The 26,908-nt window shown below is 47.5% G+C and overlaps 1 protein-coding gene across 25 annotated transcripts in view; it reads right to left on the bottom strand.

The window, feature by feature from the left end:
- Positions 1-26,908, bottom strand: part of NT5C2 (5'-nucleotidase, cytosolic II) — a 178,681-nt gene that overhangs the window by 100,723 nt on the left and 51,050 nt on the right. For 24 of the 25 annotated variants that reach the window (XR_016221953.1, XR_016221951.1, XR_016221952.1 and 21 more), the window contains exon 1: positions 12,161-12,196. The exons of the other annotated variant lie outside the window; for it this stretch is intronic. The gene's annotated coding sequence lies outside the window, so the exon portion shown is untranslated. Of the gene's footprint in view, positions 1-12,160; positions 12,197-26,908 lie in introns of those variants that run through there. 25 annotated transcript variants of the gene reach the window in all.

Here is a 26,908-nt window from a genome sequence, read left to right as displayed (position 1 = left end):
AACCAGCGGATGGAAGACCTCTCTGCCTCTCCTCTCTCTCTGTGTAACTCTGACTTTCAGATAAATAAATAAATCTTTAAAATAAAATACACACACAGAATTTATCAAACTACTTGTATGAAAAATTCAAACCACTTTGTTGGATCAATTATGAAATAGAAATAAATTTTATGTTGAAAATTTAAATTACAAAGTCTTAACAAAGGTCACAAAATGTTGTTCAATTATAATTGGAAACATAAATGATTAAAAAACCCTAATATTGATACAGGAGGAAATCTGCCATGAGGTCTGTTCCGTTAAAGATCAAGATTTTCTTGGGGCTGGTGCTGTGCCGTAGAAAGGCTAAGCCTCCACCTGCAGGGCTGGCATACCACATGGGTACAGGTGGAGTCCTGGCTGCTTCACTTCCAATCCAACTCCCTGCTAATGTGCCTGGGAAAGCAGTGGGAGATGACCCAAGTACTTGGGCCCCTGCACACATGTGGGAGACTGGGAGGAAGCTCCTGGCTCCAGCCTGGCCCAGCTCCGGCTGTTGTGGGCATTGGGGAGTGAACCAGTGGATGGAAGATCAATCCCCCCGCCCTCGCTATCTTTGCCTTCCAAATAAATCTTTAAAAAAAAAAAAAATTTTTTTTTAATTCACCTTCAACAAAATCATATGACATTTTTCCTGTGATTTTATCTAACATACCTGAACGTTACTATCATAAATATTTGAACTTTAACCATAGAATTTCACCAACTCAGTCTACGTATTGCTTAACTTTACAGTATTAGTTCTATGGTTTCACTTTTTGCAGTTTCAATTACTACAGTCAACTGCAGTCTGAAAATATTAAAAGGAAAATCCCAGAAATGAAAAATTCGTAAGTTTTAAACCACACACCATTCTGACAACTCGAAGAAATCTTCACTTTTGAGCTCTGTTCCGCTCAGGAAGCCAATCATCCCGTTGTCCAGCACATCAGCACAGTATATTCTACCCACTCACCAGTCACGTCATAACCTTCTCAGTTAATAGATCAACTGTCAAAAGTATCAGAGTGCTCACACATAATCCTTGTTTTCCTTTCTAATGGTCCCAAGAGTCCCAAGGAGCTGGTGTTGAGGCATAGTGATTAAGCCACTATCTACAACAAAAGCATCTCATGTGAGTGTCAGTTCAAGTCCAGGCTGCTCCACTTCCAATCCAACTCCTTGCTAATGTGTCCAAGTACTTTGGCCCCCTGCCACTCAACATGGGGATGGAGCTCCAGGCTCCTGGCTTTGGACTGGCCCAGCCCTCGCCACTGTGGCCATTAGAGAGTGAACCAGCAGATGTGAAGATCTCTGTCTCTCCCTCTGTAACTCCGCTTTTCTTATAAATAAAATAAATCTTTAAAAACACACACACAAAGAGTAGTGATGCTAGTTGTAATTCAGATATGCCAAAGGGAAGCTATAATGTACTTCCTTTAAGTAAAATGGTGAAAAGACTGTGAGAAAAAAATATCCTATGCTGAGTTTCTTAAGATATACAGTAAGAATGAATATTCTATCTATAAAATTGACAAGTAGGAAAAAGAAATTCACATTGGTTTTGCTGTTGCACCTCAAACTACAAAAGCTACTGGACTTTTTACTTAAGACGGAAAAGACATTAGATCTGTGTACATATGTAAGGGGAAACACAGTACATGTAGGGTTTGGTTGCTCTCTGAGGTTTCAGGCATCCACTAGTAGTGTTAGAATATAATTTCCAGGGGCCGGCGCCGGGGCTCACTTGGTTAATCCTCTGCCTGCGGCGCCAGCATCCCACATGGCGCTGGTTCTAGTCCCGGTTGCTCCTCTTCCAGTCCAGCTCTCTGCTGTGGCCGGGGAGGGCAGTGGAGGATGGCCCAGGTGCTTGGGCACCTGCACCCACTCGGGACACCAGGAGAAAGCACCTGGCTCCTGGCTTCGGAATGGCGTAGCTCCAGCCGTAGCAGCCATTTGGGGGGTAAACCAACGGAAGAAAGACCTTTCTCTCTGTCTCCCTCACTAACTCTGTCAAATAAATAATTTTAAAAAATAAAAAAATATAATTTCCACAGATAAGGGGATACTACTATATTTTGTAGTTATAATAAAGTTAAAGATGATGAATTCTTATGATCTAGCCAACAAAAGAGAGTGAGTTCCAATAAGTAGGAAAACATTTCATTTCATTTCTGGTATCAGCCTTAATAGTTTTTTCAGTGAAGTACAGCAGCAACTAATATTGAATAAAAAGCTCAAAATTTGGTTCCTTTCATATAGTGATGGTAAAACTAGAGTTCTTTCTTATGATATAAAATATTAAGCCAGCGAAGTTGTTATTTCTGAAAAGTAACAAATGGAATGAATTCTCAAGCATTTAAAATATTTCATGGGCAAAACATACATAATTCCCTTCACCAATACCATCACCCTCCCCCAAGGAATGGAAACCAGCTGGTAGAACAGCTCTAAGCAACTGCTAAAAACAGGAAGCAGAGTAACTGAAACTGTGGGGTAGGCGTGGTTAGCAATCTGCAGTGAACATTCTTCCCCTAGAAAAAGTGTGTCCCAAAATGCTGATTGTCACATGTAGTAAGACCACTATTTTTAACTGACAAAGAAACTTTTGTCCCTCCCATACTCAACTGTAACATGATGTTGAAAACTGACAGAATTACACAAACAGAAGTCAGAACTTACTTTCGTAACAACTCTGCAGTAAGACAAGATGCCACGCTGCCAGAAGCATACTTTGGCAAAGGTTTTTACAAAGCCATTTAAAACGTGTTTGTATCATATCAGTAATCTACTTGGAAAGAAGCCAAGAGTAATTTAACTATATGTAGCACAGGCCTATCAGGCAAAGCATTCAACATGTAACAGTTTAAATCAAACATCTACTTTTCAACAGATTAAGTATGTCAACATGAATAACAGAGTAATATGGTAATAAGTAAATATGAATACTCAGTGTTTTACTACTTCATTAGAATTTACTTTTTGTTTGAACTAAAAATGTTTTATTATCAATTGTTTTCATTCTAACATTGCTATGAAACTTAAACAGAAAAGGTAATTTTGACTAATTTCCTCAAATTCATCAGTTTGAAATTTATTTTGGTCTTCATAAATACAATCCTCACTGCCTATTACATTAAATAGCTAACTTCATGGAAAAAGAACAGTTAAAGACACATTCTCTGGGCCGGAGCTGTGGCACAGTGGGTTAAAGCCCCAGTACGCAGTGCAGGCATCCCATATGGGTGCTGGTTCCTTCTGGCTGCTCTACTTCCAATCCAGCTCCCTAGTCCTTGGGCCCTGCACCCAAGTGGGAGACCTGGAGGAAGCTCCTGGCTCCTGGCTTCAGATCACTGTAGCTCTGCCCATTGCAGCCATCCGGGGAGTGGACCAGCAGATAGAAGACCTCTCTCTCTCTCTCTGCCTCTCTGTAACTCTGCCTTTCAAATAAGTAAATAAAATAAAATCTTCTAAGAAAGAGGAGAGGAGAGGAGGGGAGGGGAGGGGAGGGGAGGGGAGGGGAGGGAAGGGGACAGGGGAGAGGGGACAGGGGAGAGGCCTGCGCTGTGGCACAGCAGGATTGACACCCTTGCCTGAAGCCTCGGCATCCCATATGGGCGATGGTTTGAGTCCCTGAGTCCCGGCTGCTCTACTTCTGATCCAGTTCTCTGCTATGGCCCGAGAAAGCAGTAGAAGATGGCCCAAGTGCTTGGCTCCCTGCAGCTGCGTGGGAGACCAGGACGAAGCTCCTGGCTTCAGATCGGCTCAACTCCAGCCGCTGCGGCCAGCTGGGGAGTGAACCAGCAGATGGAAGCCCACCCGAGCTCGCTCGCTTGCTCGCTCGCTCTCTCTTTCAAATAAATAAATAAATCTTTAAAAAAAAAGAAAAGAAAAAATAATAAAAAAGATATATCCTCCATTTGTATTTCCCATATTATACTAAGTAGCCACATTTTATACATAGCCCTCTATAACAAATGAGCAAGTAAAACTGACAAAGTATAGTGGACAGCCAGTTGGCTTTATCAATATATTGTGGTTAAGGGTTCCCTTTCTAACACAGCCATAAACCAACTTACTTATAAACACATACTCTTAAAAATAAGGAAAGTCACAGGCAAATTTACCTTAATCAGTCTCTCAACACTCCTGAACAGCTAACTCTTCACATAGAAACAATCTGTAATTGTGTCAACTATAATTCAAAGAACAGCATAATTTTTTTTTATCTGAAAGGCAGAGAGACAAGAGAGGAAGACTGTTCTCTCTCACTGATTTACTCCCCAAACGACTGCCAATGGCCATGGCAGGAACTCAATCACCACAATTCCCACAAGGGTAGCAAAGACCCAAATACTTGGGCCATCACCTGCTGTCTCCCAGAATGCACATTAGCGAGAAGCTGGAGTTGGGATGGAGCTTAGACTCAAACCCAGGGACACTGATAAGGGATGTCAGCATCCCAAGGAATAACCACTGAACCAAATACCCATCCCATGAACAGTATTTTGAAATAAATTATATCTTCTAAAATACTTTTGTAACCTTTGTTTTGTTTTAGAAACAGAGAGCAAGAGCTCCCATCCACTGGTTCATTCCACAAATGCCCAAAACACAGGTGGGGGGTGGGGGGGCAGTGATGTGGCATAGTGGGTAAAGCTGCCACCTGCAGTGCCAGCATCCCATATGGGCACCAGTTTGACTCCCAGCTGCTCCACTTCCGATCTAGCTCTCTGCTATGGCCTGGGAAAGCAGTAGAAGATGGCCAAGTCCTTGGGCCCCTCCATCTGCATGGGAGACCCGGAGGAAGCTCCTGGCTCCTGATCATCGCAGATCAGCACAGCTCCAGCTGTTGCAGCCATCAGGGGAGTGAACCAGAGGATGGAAGACCTTTCTCTCTCTGCCTCTCTTTTAACTCTGCCTTTCAAATAAATAAATAAATAAATTTTTAAAGCTGGGCAGGGAGGGGCTGGGAATGGAATCCCAGTCTCCCTAGGTGTGTGGCAGGAACCCAATCACCCATAGTCTGAGTTAGCAAGACACTGGATTGAGGAGTCAGGAATAGATACAACAAATGCCCTTTCTACCTATGCTCATAAAAGTAGTATGTGGAAGGAAATACACATATAAAGCTTTTTTAGATGAAGGAATGTCATTTTTTCCAGATAAAGACTACTTAAAACTGTACAGTGTTTAAACTGAGCTAAATGTTTCTTTAACTCTCTCTTTAACTCTCATTTTTAAAGAGTTTTGAGAAACAAGTTTCGTACTTTTTCAGTCAGAGTTGCTTTATCATTTGCCCAAGTTCTATACATTCCTTTCAAGGGACAACATTCACAGTTGCTCAAAACAAATTCAACAAGAAATTACTCTTACCTATCCATACATTCACTTGTTATCCTCTCACCCTGCTTTTTCCCTTTTTGTTCACACTTCTAGACATATTTGACAGTTTTATTTGATATATTACATGTCAGTCAGTCCCTGCCTATAAAGCTCCATGCACAATGTAAGACTGTTCTACTGGCTGCTCCATCCCCAGCAAATTGCATAGATTTGACACATATGGACAGAAATAAACAAATCACTAAACCTCTACACTTTGAGCTCTTTTTCAGAAGCTACTTTCTATGTAAGCTTGAAAATTCAAGAACATTGCACAAGTTCCTTTTAATGCTCTAAATGAATCTTTGTGAAATCTTACTAGTGGCTCACAAATGCCTAAGATTCTTGGCTTGATTAGCTCAATAATATTTTGCTAGCTTTTCAACATCAGGCCTTGGAACAAAAGGTTCCTTGTTCTCTTGTGTCTAGGAAGAAAGCAAAGAGATATTGTCAAGTGGGAGATGCAGTACCTGTCTGCTTTGACAATTTTTCTTTGTCAATCAGTAACATGCTCCTATCTGTAGTCTGAAACTTCAGTTGGAAAACACAAATTTATTTCATATATTCCTAAAATTTTAAAAATAAAAAAGAACTAAATTTTATTATATTCTTCTCAACATTCTATTGCTACTACTACCAGAATTCCATTACCTTTATATATCCATTACCTGCTATGTATCTGTTCTACATCAGAATAATAAGACTGCTTCTTACTGAATGTTCTGAATAACTAAGATTTTCAACAGTAACAGTTATTGACACACACAAAAGGAAAGCACATAAAACATTTTAAAAGATTGGACCACTTCTTCAAAATATCATTAAAATTAGGCCAGCACCACGGCTCAATAGGCTAATCCTCCACCTAGCAGCGCCGGCACACCGGGTTCTAGTCCCAGTCGGGGCGCCGGATTCTGTCCCGGTTGCCCCTCTTCCAGGCCAGCTCTCTGCTGTGACCCGGGAAGGCAGTGGAGGATGGCCCAGGTGCTTGGGCCCTGCACCCCATGGGAGACCAGGATAAGTACCTGGCTCCTGCCATCGGATCAGCGTGGTGCGCTGGCCGCAGCGCACCAGCCGAGGTGGCCATTGGAGGGTGAACCAACGGCAAAAGGAAGACCTTTCTCTCTGTCTCTCTCTCTCTCACTATCCATTCTGCCTGTCCAAAAAAAAAAAAAAAAAATCATTAAAATTAAGTGAGTTCTTTCAAAAGCATAAAGGAAGGGGCAAGCAGTGTGCACAGCGGGTTAAACTGGCACCTGAAGTAGCAGTAGCTTCAGCCAGGTCACCCATGTAGGTACCCAAGTACGTGGGCCTCCCAGGCACTTTAAGGAGGACTCTAGATCAGAAGTGTGGGAGAAGCCAGGACTTGAACGAGGCACTCAGTGAGCATCCCAAACGGTGGCTTAACCAGCTGTGCCACAATGTCTTTTTTTTTTTTTTTTAAGATTTATTTATTTATCTGAAAGGCAGTGAGTTACAGAAAGGCAGAGGGAGGGAGAGAAGGAGGGGAGGGGAGAGAGAGAGAGAGACACAAAGAGAGAAACACACAAAGAAAGAGAGACAGAGAGAGACAGAGAAACAAACTAAAACGGCATAATATTAACAACTGGTGAATTTAAGTTAAAGGTATAAGAAGAGTATTTATAACTTATTGCATTTTTCTGTAGAATTAAATTTTTTTCAAACAAAAAGATGGAAAAAAAATAACACTGATAAACAGAAGGTAAGGAGAAACCACACACTGAGGAAATATTATACCACCACAACAGACAGAGGATTAGTATAAAGTATAAAGAGAACCACAAATCAACAATCAAAAAGCAAACAAGCCAAATAAAATAAGTATATAAATAAACAATTTATAAAAGAGGAAACCTAAACAACCAATAAATGAATGTAAAAAAGTTCAACCTCATTAGTAATTAAGGAAAAGGAAATTTAAAAATCCACAGATTGGGGCCAGCACTGTGGTACAGTGGGTAAAAGCCGCCACCTGCAATGCTGGTATCCCACGTGGACTCAGGTTAGGGTCCTGGTGCTCCACTTCCAATCCAGCTCCCTGCTAGTGTACCTGGGAAAGCATCGGAGGATGGCCCAGGTCCATGAGCCCCTGTACCCACACTGGAGACCTGAAGGAGGCTCCTGGCTCCTAGCTCTGGCCTGGCCCTGCCCTGGCCATTGCAGCCATCTGGGAAGTGAACCAGGGAGTAGAGGATCTCTCTCTTTGTGACTCTGACTTTCAAATGAGTGAATACATCTGAAAAGAGAAGAGAGAAGAGAGAAGAGAGAAGAGAGGAGAGAGAGGAGAGAGAGGAGAGAGAGGAGAAGAGAGGAGAAGAGAGGAGAAGAGAGGAGAAGAGAGGAGAAGAGAGGAGAAGAGAGGAGAAGAGAGGAGAAGAGAGGAGAAGAGAGGAGAAGAGAGGAGAAGAGAGGAGAAGAGAGGAGAAGAGAGGAGAAGAGAGGAGAAGAGAGGAGAAGAGAAGAGAAGAGAAGAGAAGAGAAGAGAAGAGAAGAGAAGAGAAGAGAAGAGAAGAGAAGAGAAGGAAAAAGAAAAGAAAAAAACTTTGACAACCAATTATTAGGGTACGCAAATTTCAATCAGTAAAAAGTCATATATAGGAAGAGGCATTTGGTCTGGCAGTTAAGACACTGACATGCCATGTCTGAAAGCCTGGATTTGGTTCCCAGCTCCTGATTCAAGCTTCCCCCCAGTGCGGACGGTGGGACACAGAAGGTCAAGTAGTTGAGTCCTGATACCCATGTAAGGAGACCTGGATACCCCAGCTGCCAACTCTGACTCCCATCTAACCCTAGCCATCACAGGAACTTGGGGAGTAAACCACCCTATCTGAGCTCTAATTTTAAAAGACTTACATATTTTTTTATTTGTAAGGCAGAGTTAGAGCGAGAGAACTTTTCCATCTTCTGGTTCACTTCCCAAATGGCTGCAATGGCCACAGTTGGGTGGATCCAAAGCCAGGAACTTCTTCTAGGTCTCCCACATGGGCTCAGGAGCCCAAGGACTTGGGCCATCTTCCATTACTTTCCCAGGCACATTAGCAGGGAGCTGGATCATAGTGGGGCCACTGGGACTCAAACCAGTGCCCATATGAGTTGCCGGCACCGCAAGCCTCAGCTTCACCCTCTATGCTACCTCAATCTTTTTCTTTTTTATTTGAAAGGCAGTTACAGAGAAGGTGGGGGGGGGGGGGGAGAGGGAGAGAGAGAGTCCGTCTTCCATCTTCTGGTTCACTCCCCAAATGGCCACAATGGCTGGAGCTGAGCCTATCCAAAACCAGGAGCCTGAAGCTTTTTCCAGGTCTCTTAAGTGGGTGCAGGGGCCCAAGGACTTGGGCCATCTTCCACTGCTTTCCCAGGCTATACCACACAGCTGGATCAGAAGTAGAGCAGCTGGGACTCCAACCAGCGCCCATGTGGGATGCTGGCAATGCAGGCAGGCGGTAGGCTTTACCCACTATGCCACAGTCCTCCGGCACCCCCTCAATCTTTTTTAAAGTCAGACAAGACTTAGTGGGTCAAGAGATAAGGGCCTTAGCATGCTGTAACAATTTGTTACAACCTCCTAAAGGCAAATAATTTTTCACATCTGAACTTAAAAAACAAACAAAAGACAATAACCACTTATAAAATGTTATCTCACTCCATTCATCTGCTCTATCTGTAAGGAATCCATGCAGCACACCTTGTAAACAGTTTGCCAGCATTTCTCTTTTCAGCTTTAACTCACACAGCTTTCCTAAACCTTTTCTAGTGAGAGCAAGCCACTCATTATACCCTCAATATACCCCTATTCTGAAGTGTCAACTTCTCTACAATGGTTTTCTCCGATGCCACCAATCTAAAATATTTTACTCTGAGGCAAAAAATATCTATTATAGAAAAGTTAATGTGTATCAGTATCAATGAAATTATTCTTAATCTAAATAATCCTATGAAATTTTTACAATTTTTCCTTTTTCAGAACAAGAAAACCTAAGGCTCTCTAAGATTAAGTTCTCCAGTGCCGCAAGGATGGCAAGTGGAGCAGGCCAAATTTCAAACCCAGACTACAAAATCCAGGCCATTAAATAGGTAGTAATGCAGTCTCCTGGCTGAAAGTATGGACTGCCTGTACTGTTCACACGTCATTCAACATATGCCTTGTGATATTTAACATTTTCTGTTAGCACACAGTATCTAAAAATCTCAAAATAATACATCATTTAACAAAAATTTACTAAGAGCCTGTGTTTCAGGCACTGTTAATGACTGGGTGAAAAATACATGAACTCATTCTCTAGACAGGTGGGCATCACAGTAATGGAAATGCAAAGCTAAACATCTTATAACTAAGAACCCTTGTTTACATAAAAATTTTAACATGTTAAAGTTGTTGGGTTTGGTCTGGTTTTGCTTTTTTGCTTTTTCACTAAATGAAGGTTTTGGTAAGAGTTAGGCTATAAAGACTTTTATAAACTTTTGTTTTATTTATTTCAAAGACAGAGTGACACTGAGAGAGAGGGAGATCTGCTGCATCTGCTGGTTCACTTCCCAGCAGCTGGGGCTTGTGCCAAGCTGAAGCCAGGAACTCCAACCTGGTCTCCCAAGTGGGTGGCAGGGGCCCAAGTACTTGGACCAATCTCTGTTGCTTTTCCACTATGGCCGGCGCACTGCGCCGATCTGAAGCCAGGAACCAGGTGCTTCCTCCTGGTCTCCCATGCTGGTGCAGGGCCCAAGCACTTGGGCCATCCTCCACTGCCTTCCCGGGCCACAGCAGAGAGCTGGACTGGAAGAGGAGCAACCGGGACAAAACCGGTGCCCCAACTGGGACTAGAACCTGGTGTGCCGGTGCCGCAGGCGGAGGATTAGCCTAGTGAGCCGCGGTGCCAGCCCAAAGACTTCATCTTAAAACAGGTTTTGAGTAGTTCTCTTTGCTCCATAAAACAGGAGAAATCACCTACAGGCAGATCAGCGAACACCCCTCCTCTTAAAATTCCCCTCTAATTTGGCTTTCTTTAGGAAGGTTTGAAATATTCTACTAAGGTAGCCAGGTATCATATAAATTTTCCTAGGATTATAAGCATCTGGAAATTTTGTAGTTTAAATTCTCATATAATGGCATCAAATCTTAGAACTGAATAAAATCTTACAGAAACATCTCCTTCAGCCATTGTACTTCACAGATGAGTTGACAGTAAGTTTTTTTTTACAGATTTATTTATTTATTTATTTGAGAGGCAGAGTTACAGACAGAGAGAAGGAGAAAGAAGGAGAGGGAGAGGGAGAGGGAGAGGGAGAGAGAGAGAGAGAGAAAGGTCTTCCATCTGCTGGTTCACTCCCCCAAATGGCTGCCACGGCCAGAGCTGGGCCCATCCAAGGCCATCAGCAAGGAGCTGGATCAAAAGAGGAGCAGCCGGGACCCGAACCGGCCGCCCATATGGGATGCCTGCGCAGCTGGCGGAGGTTTAACTGCTTCGCCAAGCTGAGTAAATTCTAAAACCTAAATTGTAGATGAATAGAAGTGATGCAGCAGCCTATATCGCTGAACCGTCGCCGATTTATATTGCAATGGAAACACATTCCCGAAACAAGCCATGTGTACTAGCATCAACCCAGCATGCGGAATTCTGATGTTAACTACTAACTAGCGGTGTCTTTCCTGGACTTAATCTTTTCAGTCTGGATGCCTTCATCTGGATAAATTCTAACCATTGTTGAAAAGGGACGTTGTAAATATTTAAAAGGTTGGACCGAAGCCTTCCCTATACTCAATCACATTAAGTTTTCATGGTAAATGGCACGGTTTCAACACTCTTCCTTTCACATTACACTCAGCTGAGTTTGCATCAGTTGCCTTCAGGAACAAAATCAGTAGTTTATCGACACCATGCTGCACCCGGGGCAAGAAACACTTTGCGCACACACACACAGCTTTCAAACGTAACGGCCCTCAAGCTACAAGCGAGGGAGCCCAAGCCAGGCACCAAGCTCTATACTGCTCGTCCAAGCCGTGGCCTGCCAGCCTCACACCCCACGACGTCATCTCTCCGCCAGGCCTCGCTCTCCCTCCCCGGCTCCAGGGCCCGGCGGACAGGCAAGGGGTAGAAGGGCCCCAGGCGCCTGAGCCCGCCCGCAGCCGTCCGGACGAGCCCGCGCGTCGTTCCGCGGCCGTTTGCAGTTCGGAGGGAGCTTTCCAGGAAGTGCTGCACACCCCGGAGGTGGCGTGCGGCCGTCAGCCTGGCGCTTTCTCGCCGCCTCGTCTGAGCGCGGCCAGCCCCGCGCCCGCGGGTGCCCCGGGGGTCCGCCCGGAACGCGAGGATGGACTCCGAGTGGGAGGCCGGAGGAAAAACCAGCACAACTGAGCCGAGCGGTGTCTGCCTACCCAGCGGGACGGAGGCTGCCCCCGGCCACACGACGCCGGGGACGGGACACCGCGAGCCGGGCTGAGGCGGGGTCCCCGCGAGCCCACGGAGCGGAGACAATGGCGCGAGGGTGACGTGGGCCGGGGGCGTCGCCGCGGCGCGAGGAAGGGGCTGCCGTAGGCCGGGGTCGACCAGGGATCGGGTGTGTGTGGTGTGTGTGTGCGGACGTGGGGTACAGGGTCGCGAGGGCGAGGTGTCGGCCTGAGGAGAGGCCTGAGGGGCTCAGCGCCCGGGAGAGCCCGGCAGGCCCTGCCTCAGGGTCGCACGCTCGACCGCGCCCCCCGCTTCGTCCGCCCGCTCCCACCCCTCCCGTCCTCCGGGCCCGCCGCACTCACCGGCCCGCCGCTCGGCTGCAATCCCAGCGCGCAACTGCCGCAGCCGCCAGGGCGCGCGCGCGCGCGCCCTCCCCGCCCCCGCCGCCCAGCGCCGCCCCCAGCTCGCGCCCGGCCAGGGACCGGCGCGCTGTTCCGTCCCCCGGCGCCGACGCAGAATTCGGCGGCGGCGGCGGCGGCGCTCCCTGGCCCGGCTGCGGGATTGCGGCGGAGAGCCAGGCCAGCGATCTCCAAACGACAGCGCACCGGTTGGTGCGGAGATGTAGGGTGATGATCAGCCCTTAGGTTCCTTCCCTTGCCATTGTGCCAGCGCCCTTCCGCGAAGCCCGGGCTGCCCTCTCCCACGAGGCTTTCCCAATAGAGGGAGGGCACGTCTCAGAATCACGGAATCTTCTAGTCAAGTGAACCGCAAGGCCCCTTTGGCGGTGACCCCTGCCCTACACCTGAATCCCCTTGGTGACCAAAAGCACTGCCTTTGGAGTTTGTCAGAGTTGGAATCCCAGTTCCATCACGTAAAAATTGTGCTACCTCGGCGAGATACCTGACTTCACTCTACCCCAACGGTCCCTGCAGCAAAGGTTGTTGACAGCACGTCTTGGCGCACAGTAAGCACACCAGACACCCCACCATCACCAACAGCTCGCATGGGCAAGAAGACTCCTGACAGAAAGCTATTAAAAAAAAGATTTATTTTTATTTTTATTTGAAAGGCAGAGTTAGAGAGAGAGATCTTCCATCCGCTGGTTCACTCCCCAGATGGCAGCAACAGCCAGGGCTGGGCCAGACCAAAGCCAGGAGCCAGGAGATCCCGGGTCTCCCACGGGGTGCAGGGGCCCAAGCATGCATTAGCAGGGAGCGGGATCCGAAGTGGAGTAGCCGGGACTTGAACTGGCGTCCACATGGGATGCTGGCGCTGCTGGTCCCCAAGCTCGCCGTTTCCAGAGCGCTGCATTCCTTGGCCGGGGCAGCTCTGAGGCTTCTGTTTCTGAGGGTCCACTCCAGGGCCCGCGACGACCCCTGGGTGCTTCAGAGAACAAATCAGTCTGTTCTCTCTGGGATGTGCTTTTTCAGATACTTCTATCAGGCCTGCCCAAGGTCTTCTCCCTTGAGATCCCGTCTCCCGCTCCTCCCATTGTTCCTCCTTTGCCCCAGTTTTTCTCCTCCTGCACCTGAGCCTGAGCCAAATGTGTGTGGTGCCATCGGAGCAGGGCAGGCCGGAGCTTCCTGTTGCAGAACTACAGCCTAGCATTCGCACAGTGCAGCTCCTGGCACCCCTGCTGTTGACTCACATTGAGCTCGCAGGTCAAGGGAAGCCTCAGGGCGCTTTAGGAAGTGCATGGCTCAGGCATTTTCACCCTCTCTCTCAGTTCAGGTCACCTGAGGATAGCCTCGGGCATCTCACCTGTTAGATTTTTCAGAATGTGTGGGGAAACACAGTAGAAGTTAGAAGTTAGCTTAAAAAAAGAAGAAGAAGAAGAAGTTAGCTTAATACTACCTTTAAGCCAAGTACATCTGGGAAAAGACCAGTGCTTGTGTCTAAAGAGCAGAGTTCAGAGTGAAAACAACACACGCAAGGCCACTGCGACTGTAAGGAGAATGTGTGCACACAGAAAGACCAGAAGGAAATACCTAACTGAAAATACTGGTAGTGATTTTCCTCTCGGGGATAAGAATTGGTGTAGTTTCTTCTTTCCATTTTTCCTTTAATCTTTTACATGGTTTATGTTGTATAACCAAGTAGTTTGAACAAGTAAATCAGGAAAAATAATTTTAAAAATCAGACAGAATAACTTGAAAAACTAGAAATAAAGTTAGAAGATAAACAACATAGAAAACATTTGTAATATATAAAGGACACAAAGCAATTGTATCTGGAACTACAAAGGGCTTTTAACAAATCAATTTTTAAAAGCATTTATTTATTTATTTGAAAGGCAGTTACAGAGAGAGGGAGAGACACAGAGAAAGCGAGATCTTCTGTCCTCTGGTTCCCAGTGTTTGCAACAGCCAGGGTTAAGTCCAGCGGAAGCCAGGAGCCAGAAACACCATCCAGGTCTCCCACATGGGTACAGAGATCCAAGCACTTGGGCCATTGTCGCCTGCTTCCCCAGGTGCATTAGCAGGGAGCTGGATCAGAGGAGGAGCAGCCAGGACCCAGACCACTCATGGAATGCCCGCATGGCAGGCAGCACCTTAACCCTCTGTGCCATGATGCTGCCCTTCCCCAATTTTTTAAAACAATGATCCCCTGGAAAAATTGACAAAGAATGTTAAATAGGCAGTTCACAGAAAAAGACATAGAAAAACTGCTGATAAACACAAAAAGATGCCCAGCCTCACCAGCAACCAGAAATGAAAAATAAAACCAGGAATAATTTACAAGCTTCACGATATCAAAGGATGCAAACTGGCACAGCTACTTCACAGGGCAACTGGACAACATCTGTTAACACTCCATCTCACCAATGCCACATCCACTCATCTCCCTTACCTCAATGTATTTATGGCGATCAGGGCACGGATAATTAGGATATTGCTTTTAATAAAATGTCAGAATCAACCTAAATGTCCATAAACAGAGGAAAGGCTAAATAAAATGTAGAATACTCATGATAGAATTCTAAAGAGAATTTTTAAAAACTGATCTTGATCTACATGTATCAAAACAGACATATCTCAGTCATATTTTAATGAAATCATCAAGTTGCAGAATAACATATTTAGTAATTATATATAAGTGAGTATATATGTATGTGTACTTAAATTTTCAGGGCTGGAAGTGACCCATATCAGAGTGCTGGTTCAAATTCCAGCTACTCCATTTATGATCCAGCTATTGAATCCCTTTGGGGGGTGAACCAATGGATGGACGATCTCTCCCTCTCCCTCTCCCTCTCTCCTCTCTCTCTCTCTCTATTTCAAGTAAACAAATTCTTTAAAAATATTTACCCCAAGCAGGCGCCGCGGCTCACTAGGCTAATCCTCCGCCTTGCGGCGCCAGCACACCGGGTTCTAGTCCCGGTCGGGGCGCCGGATTCTGTCCCGGTTGCCCCTCTTCCAGGCCAGCTCTCTGCTGTGGCCAGGGAGTGCAGTGGAGGATGGCCCAGGTGCTTGGGCCCTGCACCCCATGGGAGACCAGGAAAAGCACCTGGCTCCTGGCTCCTGCCATCGGATCAGCGCGGAGCGCCGGCCGCGGTGCGCCGGCCGCAGCGGCCATTGGAGGGTGAACCAACAGCAAAGGAAGACCTTTCTCTCTGTCTCTCTCTCTCACTGTCCACTCTGCCTGTCAAAAAATAAAATAAATAAATAAATAAATAAAGATTTATGTTCAGATCTTTAAAAAAAAATTTACCCCAAAGGCAAAACTTTACTATAACCATGAAAAAAACTCACACAAACCCAAATTGAGAAATAGTCTACAAAATATTTGACCGTACTTTTTTTTTTTAAGATTCATTTATTTATCTGAAATGCAGTTACAGAGAGAGAAGGAAAGACAAAGGAAAAGAGATCTTCCGTCCACTGGTTCACTCCCAAGATGGCTGGGCCAAGCCAAAACCAGGAGCCAGAAGCTTCACCTGGGTCTCCCACATGTGTGGCAGGGGCCCAAACACTTGGGCCATTTTTTGCTGTTTTTCCCAGGCACATTAGCAGGACACTGGACCGGAAGTTGAGTAGCTGGGACACAAACCAACACCCACATGGGATGCTGGCACTGCAGGTAAGGGCAGCACTGGCCCCTGGACCTGTACTCTTCAATGAAAAGTGTCAAGATTGTAATGGCCAAGGAAAGATCAAAAGGAGGAAGCTGAGAAGACTTTACACTGAAATGCAATGTGATGTCTCAGATGGGATCCTGGAACAGAAAAAGAGCAGTAGTGGGAAAACTAGTTTAGGTGGAAAAACTAGTTTAGTTGGAATAAAATTTGCTTTTACCAATATTTATGTCTTAGTTTTTTTTTGTTTGTTTGTTTTGACAGGCAGAGTGGAGAGTGAGAGAGGGAGAGAGAGAGAAAGGTCTTCCTTTTTCCGTTGGTTCACCCCACAATGGCCACTGCGTCCGGTGTACTGCGGCCAGTGACCCGTGCTGATCTGAGGCCAGGAGGCAGGCGCTTCTCCTGGTCTCCCATGGGGGTGCAGGGCCCAAGGACTTGGGCCATCCTCCACTGCACTCCCGGGCCACAGCAAAGAGCTGGCCTGGAAGAGGGGCAACCGGGACAGAATCCGGTGCCCGACTGGGACTAGAACCTGGTATACCGGCGCTGCAGGCAGAGGATTAGCCTATTGAGCCGCGGCGCTGGCCCATGTCTTAGTTTTGACTACTGAGCCATGGGTTATATAAGCTGCTGGCATTAGACGAAGCTGGGTAGAGTATGCTGAAACTCTACATTTTTGTAAGCCTTCTGTAAATCTAAAATTACTTAAAATGAGGGTGGACTTTTGATGCAGTGGTTAAGTCATTGCTTCAAACACTTTCATCCCATTTCAGAGTACCTGGTTTGAGTCCTGGATCTTTGACCTTTTTTAAAAAAGATATATTTATTTATCTTAAAGGCAGAGTTACAAGGAGAGGGAGAGGAGGTGGAGGTGGAGGAGGGGAGAGGGAGAGGGAGAGGGAGACTGGTTCACTCCCCAAATGGCTGCAATGACTGGAGCCTGACCAATCCGAAGCCAGGAGCCAGAAGCTTCATCAGGGTCTCCGGTGTGGGTGCTGGGGTCCCGGCATGCAGGCCATCTTCCCGTGCTTTCCCAGGCACAATAACATAAGAGCTGGATGGGAACTGGAGCAGCAGGAACTCAAACCAGTGCCATATGAGATGCCAGTATGTTGGTGGCAGCTTAACTCTCTGTGCCACAATGCCAGCCCCAGCCCCTCCACTTCTGATCCCGCTTCCTACCATTTAATGTGCATCCTGGAGGCAGCACATGATTGTTCGAATATTTGGGTTCCTATATCCATATGGGAGACCTGGATGGAGCTCCAGGCCTTGCTATTACAAGCATTTAGGGGGAATAAACCAGTGGATGGAAGATCTATCTCTCTGCCTTTCAAATATAATGTATGTAAATTAAAGTTAAATATACTAATACTTATTTCACTACAATTTTGATAAGTGGTATACAGGAAAAGTAAAACAATACTATGAGGGAAAACAAAATACACACTAGAGGGGCAGTGATTAAGATGCTGTTTGGGACACCTGCATCCCATACTGGAGGGTCTGGGTTCAAGTCCTAGCTCCACTTCCAGCGCCAGCTTCCTGCTAATGCACACCCTGGGAAGCAGCAGGCGATAGCTTAAGTACTTAGGTTCCTGCCACCCACATGGGAGACCTGGATGGAGTTCAGGCTCCTGGCTTTAGCCTGGCCCAGCTCCACTGTTGTAGTCAGTCTCTCCATACCTTTCAAATAAAATTAATAATATTTTAAATGCAGACTAGGGCGATGGGCATTGTGGCACAACAGATTAAGCTGCCACTTGGGATTCCAACATCCCATATATGAGTGCCAGTTCAACTCCTGGCTCCTCTGCTTCCTATCTAGCTTCTTGCTGGGAGGCAGCAGATGATGGCCCAGGTACTTAGGCCCCTGCTACCCCTATGGGAGACCTGGATGAAATTTTAGCTCCTGACTTTGGCTTGGCCCAGCCCTGGCTATTGCAGGCATTTGGAGAGTGAAACAGTGGATGAAGAATCTCTGTCTCTGTCTCTTTCTCTCTGTTATTCTGCCTTTAAAATAAATAATTTTTAAAATATTTATTTACTGGCTGGTGCCATGGCTCACTTGGTTAATCCTCCGCCTGCGGCACCGGCACCCCGGGTTCTAGTCCTGGTTGGGGTGCTGGGTACTAGTCCTGGTTGCTCCTCCTCCAGTCCAGCTCTCTGCTGTGGCCCAGGAAGGCAGTGGAGGATGGCCCAGGTGCTTGGGCCCTGCACCCGCATGGGAGACCAGGAGGAAGCACCTGGCTCCTGGCTTCGGATTGGCGTAGCTCAGGCTGTAGTGGCCATTTGGGGGGTGAAGCAACGGAAGGAAGACCTTTCTCTCTGTCTCTCTCTCACTGTGTAACTCTGCCTGAGAAAGGAGAGGAGAGGAGATGGGAGGGGAGGGGAGGGGAGGGGAGGAGAAGAGAGGGGAGGGGGGGGAAGGAAGAAAGAAGGGAGGGAGGGAGGATAAGGAAGGAAGGAAGGAAGGAAGGAAGGAAGGAAGGAAGGAAGGAAAAGGAAGGAAGGCAGGCTCTAAGAAAGGATGAGCCTGTGCGTCATTAGAAGCCTGGAGAGAAGGGCTGAAAGTGACAGAGGACGGTCGTGGAGGGAGTCCTTGCCTGACCTGGCCTGGCCTGCGCCTGTGTCAGTGCCCTGGAGCCCCACCTTCAGTGCAATGCAGAGAGACTGGTGACGTAAACCAGAGGAGTGGCGAGGCTCGGGCTCACAGCCCAGATGTAACCAGCAAATGGTCTGGAAGGTCATGAAAGTTAATTCCGTTGAATCAAGCAGAAAGATCCTTGAGGTGCCTCCTGGAAACTTCCATGGGTGTCGACAATGTGAGACAGACGATCGTTAACACAATCGTATTATTTATACAAGGTGGGAGTTGCTGAGCCCTACAGCAAGCCGGAGGTTTGGATAAACACGAAGGCAGGGATGGGCCACCCCAAAGAGCTTCAGAGTGCCAGGGAGACAGATTCCTGCGGAGACAGGAAAGTCAGAATCGCAAGCACAGAGACACTGCTTCAGACCTGTGGCTACAATCATAAGAATGGAAAAGAACCAGAGTCAGTGAGGATGCGGAGAAATTAATCCTGATGCTTTGTGGGGGAATGTAAAATGCTGCAAGCCTCTGTGCAAAACATATTGGTGGTCCCAGTTAAGCAGAATAACTACACGGGCCAGCAGTTCTACTCCTGGGCAGATATGCAAAAGATGTGAAAACAGGGATTCCAGCAGCTGCTTACTCACCAATATTCATGCCAGCATTACCATAGCAACTAAAAGGTAGAAACAAAATGGAAGACGGTATGCAATTCCTCACAAATCTGAAAATACATCTACCTTATGATCCAGCCATCCCACTCCTGGGAATTTACCCAAACCAACTGAAATCAGCATATGATGTGCCCTCATGTTCACTGCAGCTCCATTCACAATAGCAAAGACATGGAATCAACCCAGATGTCCACCAACTGATGATTGCATAAAGAAAAAGTTGGTATATACACAACATGGAATACTACTCAGCCATAAAAAAGAATGAAATCCTGTCTTTTCCAACAAAATGGATGTAACTGGAAACCATTATGCTTACTGAAATAATCCAGTTCCAAAAAGACAAATATTATGTTTTCTGTGATTTGTGGTAACTAATACACAGAGTAGAAAAAAATGCAATGTATGGGGCCGGCACTGTGGCATAGCAGGTAAAGCAGTGGCCTGAAGTGCCAGCATCCCATATGGGCATTGGTTGAAATCCCAGCTGCTCCACTTAAATCCAGCTCTCTGCTGTGGCCTGGGAAAGCAACAGAAGATGGCCCAAGTTCTTAGGCCTCTGCACCCATGTGGGAGACCCAGAAGAAGCTCCTGGCTCCTGCTTTGAATTGGTCCAGCTCCGGCTGTTGTGGCCATTTAGAGAATGAACCAGCAGATAGAAGACCTCTCTCTCTGCCTCTATAACTCTGCTTTTCAAATAAATAAATAAATATTTTTAAAAATGCAATGTATTTGCAGCCGGCGCCGCGGTTCACTAGGCTAATCCTCTGCCTTGCGGCGCCAGCACCCCGGGTTCCAGTCCCAGTCGGGGCGCCGGATTCTGTCCCGGTTGCCCCTCTTCCAGGCCAGCTCTCTGCTGTGGCCAGGGAGTGCAGTGGAGGATGGCCCAAGTGCTTGGGCCCTGCACCCCATGGGAGACCAGGAGAAGCACCTGGCTCCTGGCTCCTGCCATCGGATCCGCGTGGTGCGCCGGCTGAAGTGCGCCGGCCGAAGTGCGCCGGCCGCGGCGGCCATTGGAGGGTGAACCAACGGCAAAGGAAGACCTTTCTCTCTGTCTCTCTCTCTCTCACTGTCCACTCTGCCTGTCAAAAAAATTTAAAAAAATGCAATGTATTTGAGCAAAATTAGCATTTTGAGATTTGATTATCGTTTATAGCCCTTGTCTATACTGTTGAGGATCAATGTTTTTTCACTTACCACTTGTTGAATTCTTTATTCAGTGGAAGGTTTAGCTTTTTTTTTTTTTAAAGATTTTATTTTATTTATTTGAAAGACAGAGTTACAGAGAGAGGTAGAGACACAGAGAGAGGTCTTCCATTCGCTGGTTCACTCCCCCAGATGGCTGCAGTGTTCTGAGCTGTGCCAATCTGAAGCCAGGAGCCAGGAGCTTCTTCCAGGTCTCCCACGTGGGTGCAGGGACCCAAGGACTTGGGCCATCTTCTACCGCTTTCCCAGGCCGTAGCAGAGAGCTGGATTGGAAGAGGAGCAGCCAGGACTCAAACCGGCGGCCATATGGGATGCCAGTGCTTCAGGCCAGAGCTTTAACCCACAGTGCCACAGCGCTGGCCCCGGAAGGTTTAGCTTTTGATTATAAAATAAACTGAAAGTATGTCATTGTAAAAATCAAAAGAAAAAATAAGTAAAGAGGAAGAGTGAGAGCATGGATGAGAGGGAGGGTGCGTGGGAGATATCATTATGCTTTTAAATCTGTATATGTGAAATACATGAAGTTTGTTCATCTTATATAAATTTTTAAAAAGCTTTTAAAAAAAGCTAGAGGGCCGGCGCCGTGGCTCAATAGGCTAATCCTCCACCTTGCGGCGCCGGCACACCGGGTTCTAGTCCCGGTCGGGGCGCCGGATTCTGTCCCGGTTGCCCCTCTTCCAGGCCAGCTCTCTGCTATGGCCAGGGAGTGCAGTGGAGGATGGCCCAGGTGCTTGGGCCCTGCACCCCATGGGAGACCAGGAAAAGCACCTGGATCCTGGCTCCTGCCATCGGATCAGCGCGGTGTGCCAGCTGCAGCGGCGGCCATTGGAGGGTGAACCAACGGCAAAGGAAGACCTTTCTCTCTGTCTCTCTCTCTCACTGTCCACTCTGCCTGTCAAAAAAAAAAAAAAAAAAAAGCTAGAAACAATCCAGGTGTCCATCAATACATGAATCTATTAAAAAAAAAAAAAAAACATGATGTATTTGTAGACTGAACTATTCAGCCATTAACAGGAGGCAGGTTCTTGCCAGCATTGTGGTATAGGAGGTAAAGCTGCCACATCCAATGCCAGCATCCTATATGGGCACTGGTTCAAGTCCTGGCTTTTCCACTTCCAATCCATCTCCCTGCTAATGGCCTGGGAAAGCAGCAGAAGATGGCCCCATGTGGAAGACCCAGATGAAGCTCCTGGCTCCTGCTTTGGCCTGCCTCAGCCCTAGTCATTGCAGCCATCTGGGGAGTGAACCAGTGGATGGAAGACCTCTCTCTCCACCTCTCTCAGTAACTCTTTCAAATAAATAAATATTTAAAAAAAAAAAAAAAAGGAGGGAAGTTCTGACACATGCTACAACATGGATGAACCTTCAAAACATTAGGCCAAGGGGCCAGCACTGTGGCATAGTGGGTAAACCTGCCGCCTGCAGTGCCGGCATCCCATTTAGGCACTGCCTCGAGTCCTGGCTGCTCTACTTCCAATCCAGCTCTCTGCTATTGCCTGGGAAAGCAGCAGAAGATGGCCCAGGTCCTTGGACCCTGCACCCATATGGGAGACCTGGAAGAAGCTCCGGGCTCCTGGCTTCTGATCGCCACAGCTCCAGCCATTGCAGCCAATTGGGGAGTGAACCAGTGGATAGAAGACCTCTCTCTCTCTCTTTCTGCCTCTCCTTCTCTCTCTGTGTGACTCTTTCAAATAAATAAATAAATCTTAAAAAAAAAAAAAGAAAACATTAGACCAAGTGAAATAAACTACACACAAAAAGGACAAATATCACATGATTCTCCTTTTTTAAATATCTAGAATGAGCAAACTCATAGATGGAAACTAGATTAAAGGCTACTACTACCAAAGGCTAAGAGTAGAGGGGAATAGAGTTATTGCTTAATGGTTATGCAGTTTCTGTTTGGTGTGATGAAAATCTTTTGGAAATGGTGGTGATAGTTGCACAACACTGCAAATATAATACCAGGGACAGTACACTTTAAAATGGTAAAAATAGGGTAGGCATTGTGGTGCAGCAGGTTAAGCTGCCACTTAGCTATTCCACTTCCAATCCAGCTTCCTGTGAATGCATCCTGGGAGGCAGCAGGTGATGGCTCAAGTGCTGGGATCCCTGTCACCCATGTGGGAGACACCATCAGAGTTCTGGGCTCCTGGGCTTCAGGCTGGCCCAGCCCTGGCTGTTGTGGGCATTTGGGAGGGAATCAACAAATGGAAGATCTGTCTCTGTGTGTGTGTGTGTCTCTCTCTGCCTTTTAAGTAGATGAAAATCAATAAATTTTTAAAAATTTTAATGTCCAGCCAGTATTGTGGCATAGCATATTAAGCTGCCACCTGTGATGCCAGCAGCGCTTATAGGCACCAGTTTGAGTCCCAGCTGCTTCACTTCCAATCCAGCTCCCTAGGAAAAGCATCAAAAGGCAGTTCAAAGACTTGAGACCCCGCCACCCACGGATGAAACCTGGAAGAAGTTCCTGACTCTTGGCTTCAGCTTGGCCCAGCCCTGGCCATTATAGCCATTTGGCGAGTCAACCAGCAGATAGAAGATTTCTATTTCTCTCTCGCTCGCTCTTTCTCTCTCTCTCTCATTCTCCTCATAACGCTACCTTTCAAATAAATAATCTTAAAATAAATTAAATTTTAATGTCTAGGGGCCGACACCATGGTACAGTGTGCAAAGCCGCTGCCTGCAGTGCCGGCATCCCATATGGACACCAGTTCAAGTCCAGGCTGCTCCACTTCTGATCCAGCTTTCTGCTATGGCCTGGGAAAGGAGTAGAAGATGGCCCAAGACCTTGGGCCCCGGCACCCTCATGGGAGACCCAGAAAAAGCTCCTGGCTCCTGGCTTTGGATTAGCCAAGCTCTGGCCATTGCGGCCATTTGGGGGAGTGAACCAGCGGATGGAAGACCTTACTCTCTGTCTCTCTCTGCCTCTGCTTCTCTGTAACTCTGACTTTCAAGTAAAATAAATGAATCTAAAAAAAATTAATGTCTAGGCCGGCGCCGCGGCTCACTAGGCTAATCCTCCGCCTAGCGGCGCCAGCACACCGGGTTCTAGTCCCGGTCGGGGAGCCGGATTCTGTCCCGGTTGCCCCTCTTCCAGGCCAGCCCTCTGCTGTGGCCAGGGAGTGCAGTGGAGGATGGCCCAAGTGCTTGGGCCCTGCACCCCATGGGAGACCAGGAAAAGCACCTGGATCCTGGCTCCTGCCATCGGATCAGCGCAGTGCGCCGGCCGCAGCGCGCCGGCCGCAGCGGCCATTGGAGGGTGAACCAACGGCAAAGGAAGACCTTTCTCTCTGTCTCTCTCTCTCACTGTCCACTCTGCCTGTAAAAAAAAAAAAAAAAAAAAAAAAAAAAAAAAAAAAAAAAAATTAATGTCTAAGAAGGTTCCTAAATCTCTAAAAAGAACGCTAAAATGATAAATTTTATGTATGTTTTCCACAGTAAAAAACATAGTAACTTTTTTTTTTTAACAAAGATCAGATACACAAATAAAACCATTTCTTCCATGTTCACCTGGCTACTTCCAAACTACCATGGCTCAGCTCCTAGAATACCCCGGTCTCTCGGTCCCTGAAGATACAGTTCCCTCTGTCTGAAAAGTTCTTACCTTTTTACTTAAGGCCTTATCTCAAACATTGCTCAGAAGCCTTCTCTAACCCCCCACCAATCCCATGGAAGTGGCCCCCACCACTGTCTTTCATGCTGCCCTGTGAGTTCACGTCCCTCCCTAACTTACCACAACTGAAATGGAGCAGTTTCTGTGATAGGTGAGACAGAGGGATCTCGTCTAAAGGCCAGACCAGGACGGAAGGGGAGGGCCAGAAGCTAGGAAGTCAATCAGGTCTTCCACCTGGGAGGCAGGCACCCAAGCACGTGCGCCATCACCCCCGCCTCCCGGATCTGCATTAGCAGGAAGCTAGAATCAGAATCCGGAGCTGGCATCAAACCCAAGTACTCTCATATGGGACGTGGGTATCTGTCTTTATTATTATTATTATTATTATTTTTTGACAGGCAGAGTGGACAGTGAGAGAGAGAGAGACAGAGAGAAGGTCTTCCTTTGCCGTTGGTTCACCCTCCAATGGCTGCCGTGGCTGGGAGCCAGGTGCTTCTCCTGGTCTCCCATGGGGTGCAGGGCCCAAGTACTTGGGCCATCCTCCACTGCACTCCCTGGCCACAGCAGAGAGCTGGCCTGGAAGAGGGGCAACCGGGACAGAATCCGGCGCCCCGACCGGGACTAGAACCCGGTGTGCTGGCGCTGCAAGGCAGAGGGTTAGCCTAGTGAGCTGCGGCACCGGCCGGGTATCGGTCTTTTTTTTTTTTTAATTTATTTATTTATTTTTAACTTTTTGACAGGCAGAGTGGACAGTGAGAGAGAGACAGAGAGAAAGGTCTTCCTTTGCCGTTGGTTCACCCTCCAACGGCCGCTGCAGCCGGCACGCTGTGGCTGGCACACCGCGCTGATCCGATGGTAGGAGCCAGGTACTTATCCTGGTCTCCCATGGGGTACAGGGCCCAAGCACTTGGGCCATCCTCCACTGCACTCCCTGGCCACAGCAGAGAGCTGGCCTGGAAGAGGGGTGACCGGGACAGAATCCGGCGCCCTGACCGGGACTAGAACCCGGTGTGCCGGCACCGCTAGGTGGAGGATTAGCCTAGTGAGCCGCGGCGCCGGCCCGGGTATCTGTCTTAACCAGCACCTTAATCACTAGCTAAAAGCCAGTGATACCGCAACAGCCAGGACCGGTCCAAGACAAAACCAGGAGCCCAGAACTCCATCCATGTCTCCCGTGTGGGTAGCAGGGGCCCAAAGACCTGATCCATCATCTGCTTCCTCCCAAAATGCATTAGCAGGAAGCTGCATAGGAAGTGGAGTAGCTGAGACTCAAACCAGCACTCAGATACAGGCTGCAACGTCCCAAGCAACAGCTTAACCTACTGTACCACAACACTGGCCCCTCAGGATACATCTTTAATATCTGCTTTCTGACATCTGTCTTCTCAACACAGGCTGTAAGCTCCTGGAAGACAGGGAGAGTTGTCTGTCTTCTCCACTGAGAGGGACACAGATCTTAACCCAAGGCCTGGCCATGTGTATTTTAATAAACTAATAATTACGTGGTGGCCTTGTAGGTAGATTTTATTTTAACGCCTTTCACCATGCTGTACATTTGATTAGATTATTTAAACAGAAAAGGAAGTGGACCATTCCTGTCTCCACCCTGTGATGTCATCAGCTATCTCCTGCAGCAGGAATTTGAGCGAAACACTAGTATAATTTGTTTCCAGGTAGGTCTGAGATGTCTCTAAGTGTCCATCTAAACAAGTGATAAGCTGCTGGTTTCCCAATGGGATGCCTCCTCTCTGTGCAACCACTGACAGGGATCCTTGAGAGCAGCAACCACGTTGGAACTACAGTCTGAGGCACCCTGACGTCGCAAAGAAACAGCGTGGCTGGTCGATTTGGAAAACCAATTCTTTGCTAAGTTCACGTGAGCTTAGGCTTTCTTCTATCAGTGAAAGCTTTTCCCAATTGATTTAACTTTCCCATCTTGGCGCTCCATATCAACCTCAGTAAACAATTTTCCATGCTAAACAAACATGTAATTATGTTTGAGACAAGATGTGCAAATAAAAGCTGATGTAGTGAATTTGTGTTCTGGATGCGGACGCTCAGGGGGACGTGAACGGCGAGCCAATGCAGGAAGGAGACACGGCGCGGCGCGCTCACAGCAGCTTCCGCAGAGCAAACCTTACCCCACAGCCCATTGACTTGGCTCACCAGCCAGAATCTTCTCTCTGCGCTCCGCTTTTTACATTTACATAACCGCATAAATCAGAGCAAAGCAGACATCAGGAAACTTCCGGTCCCAAGTCACAGGAAGCCCGGACACCAGAGCTCACAGCCTGAGGAGGTCAGGGCTGCAGCAGGCTCGGGGTAGACGGCTCAGTGGTCAACAAGGCCATTGAGGGCCAGCTTTGTCTCTCTCTGCTCTGCAGCTCCCAGGGTTTGCTTCATCCTAAAGCACATCCCCTACTGCTGCTAAAATGGCTTTCGTCTGCTCAAGCTAACAAAAGCCTGAGACACTTCTAGTCCCTCCCTAGACAGGAGGTCCTTCTCTTCAACCTGAGATGAATCAGGACACACAGAGACCCCCTGGGTCAAAAACCATTGCCAAGGGAGGGTCTGACGTTAATCAATCAATCATGTGTTGTGTTCAGGATTGGGGGTGGAGAGCAGAACTGAGGTTTCTTGTAGGAAGGGGCACAGAGATGGATGCTAGGTGGGCAGTCACGTGGTCACTACCACTGGCAAACCAGATCCCGCTTAGGCCTGGGTTTCCAGTAGTATTAGAAGAATATAAAAAATAAGGCCGGCGCCATGGCTCAATAGGCTAATCCTCCGCCTTGCGGCGCCGGCACACCGGGTTCTAGTCCCGGTCAGGGCGCCGGATTCTGTCCCGGTTGCCCCTCTTCCAGGCCAGCTCTCTGCTGTGGCCAGGGAGTGCAGTGGAGGATGGCCCAAGTACTTGGGCCCTGCACCCCATGGGAGACCAGG

Source organism: Oryctolagus cuniculus, chromosome 15, assembly GCF_051225735.1.
Source record: "Oryctolagus cuniculus isolate XC-2025 breed Fujian yellow rabbit chromosome 15, ASM5122573v1, whole genome shotgun sequence".
Lineage (NCBI taxonomy): Eukaryota > Metazoa > Chordata > Mammalia > Lagomorpha > Leporidae > Oryctolagus > Oryctolagus cuniculus.
Note: the sequence above shows the minus strand (reverse complement) of the source record. Positions and strands in the feature narration are given on the sequence as shown.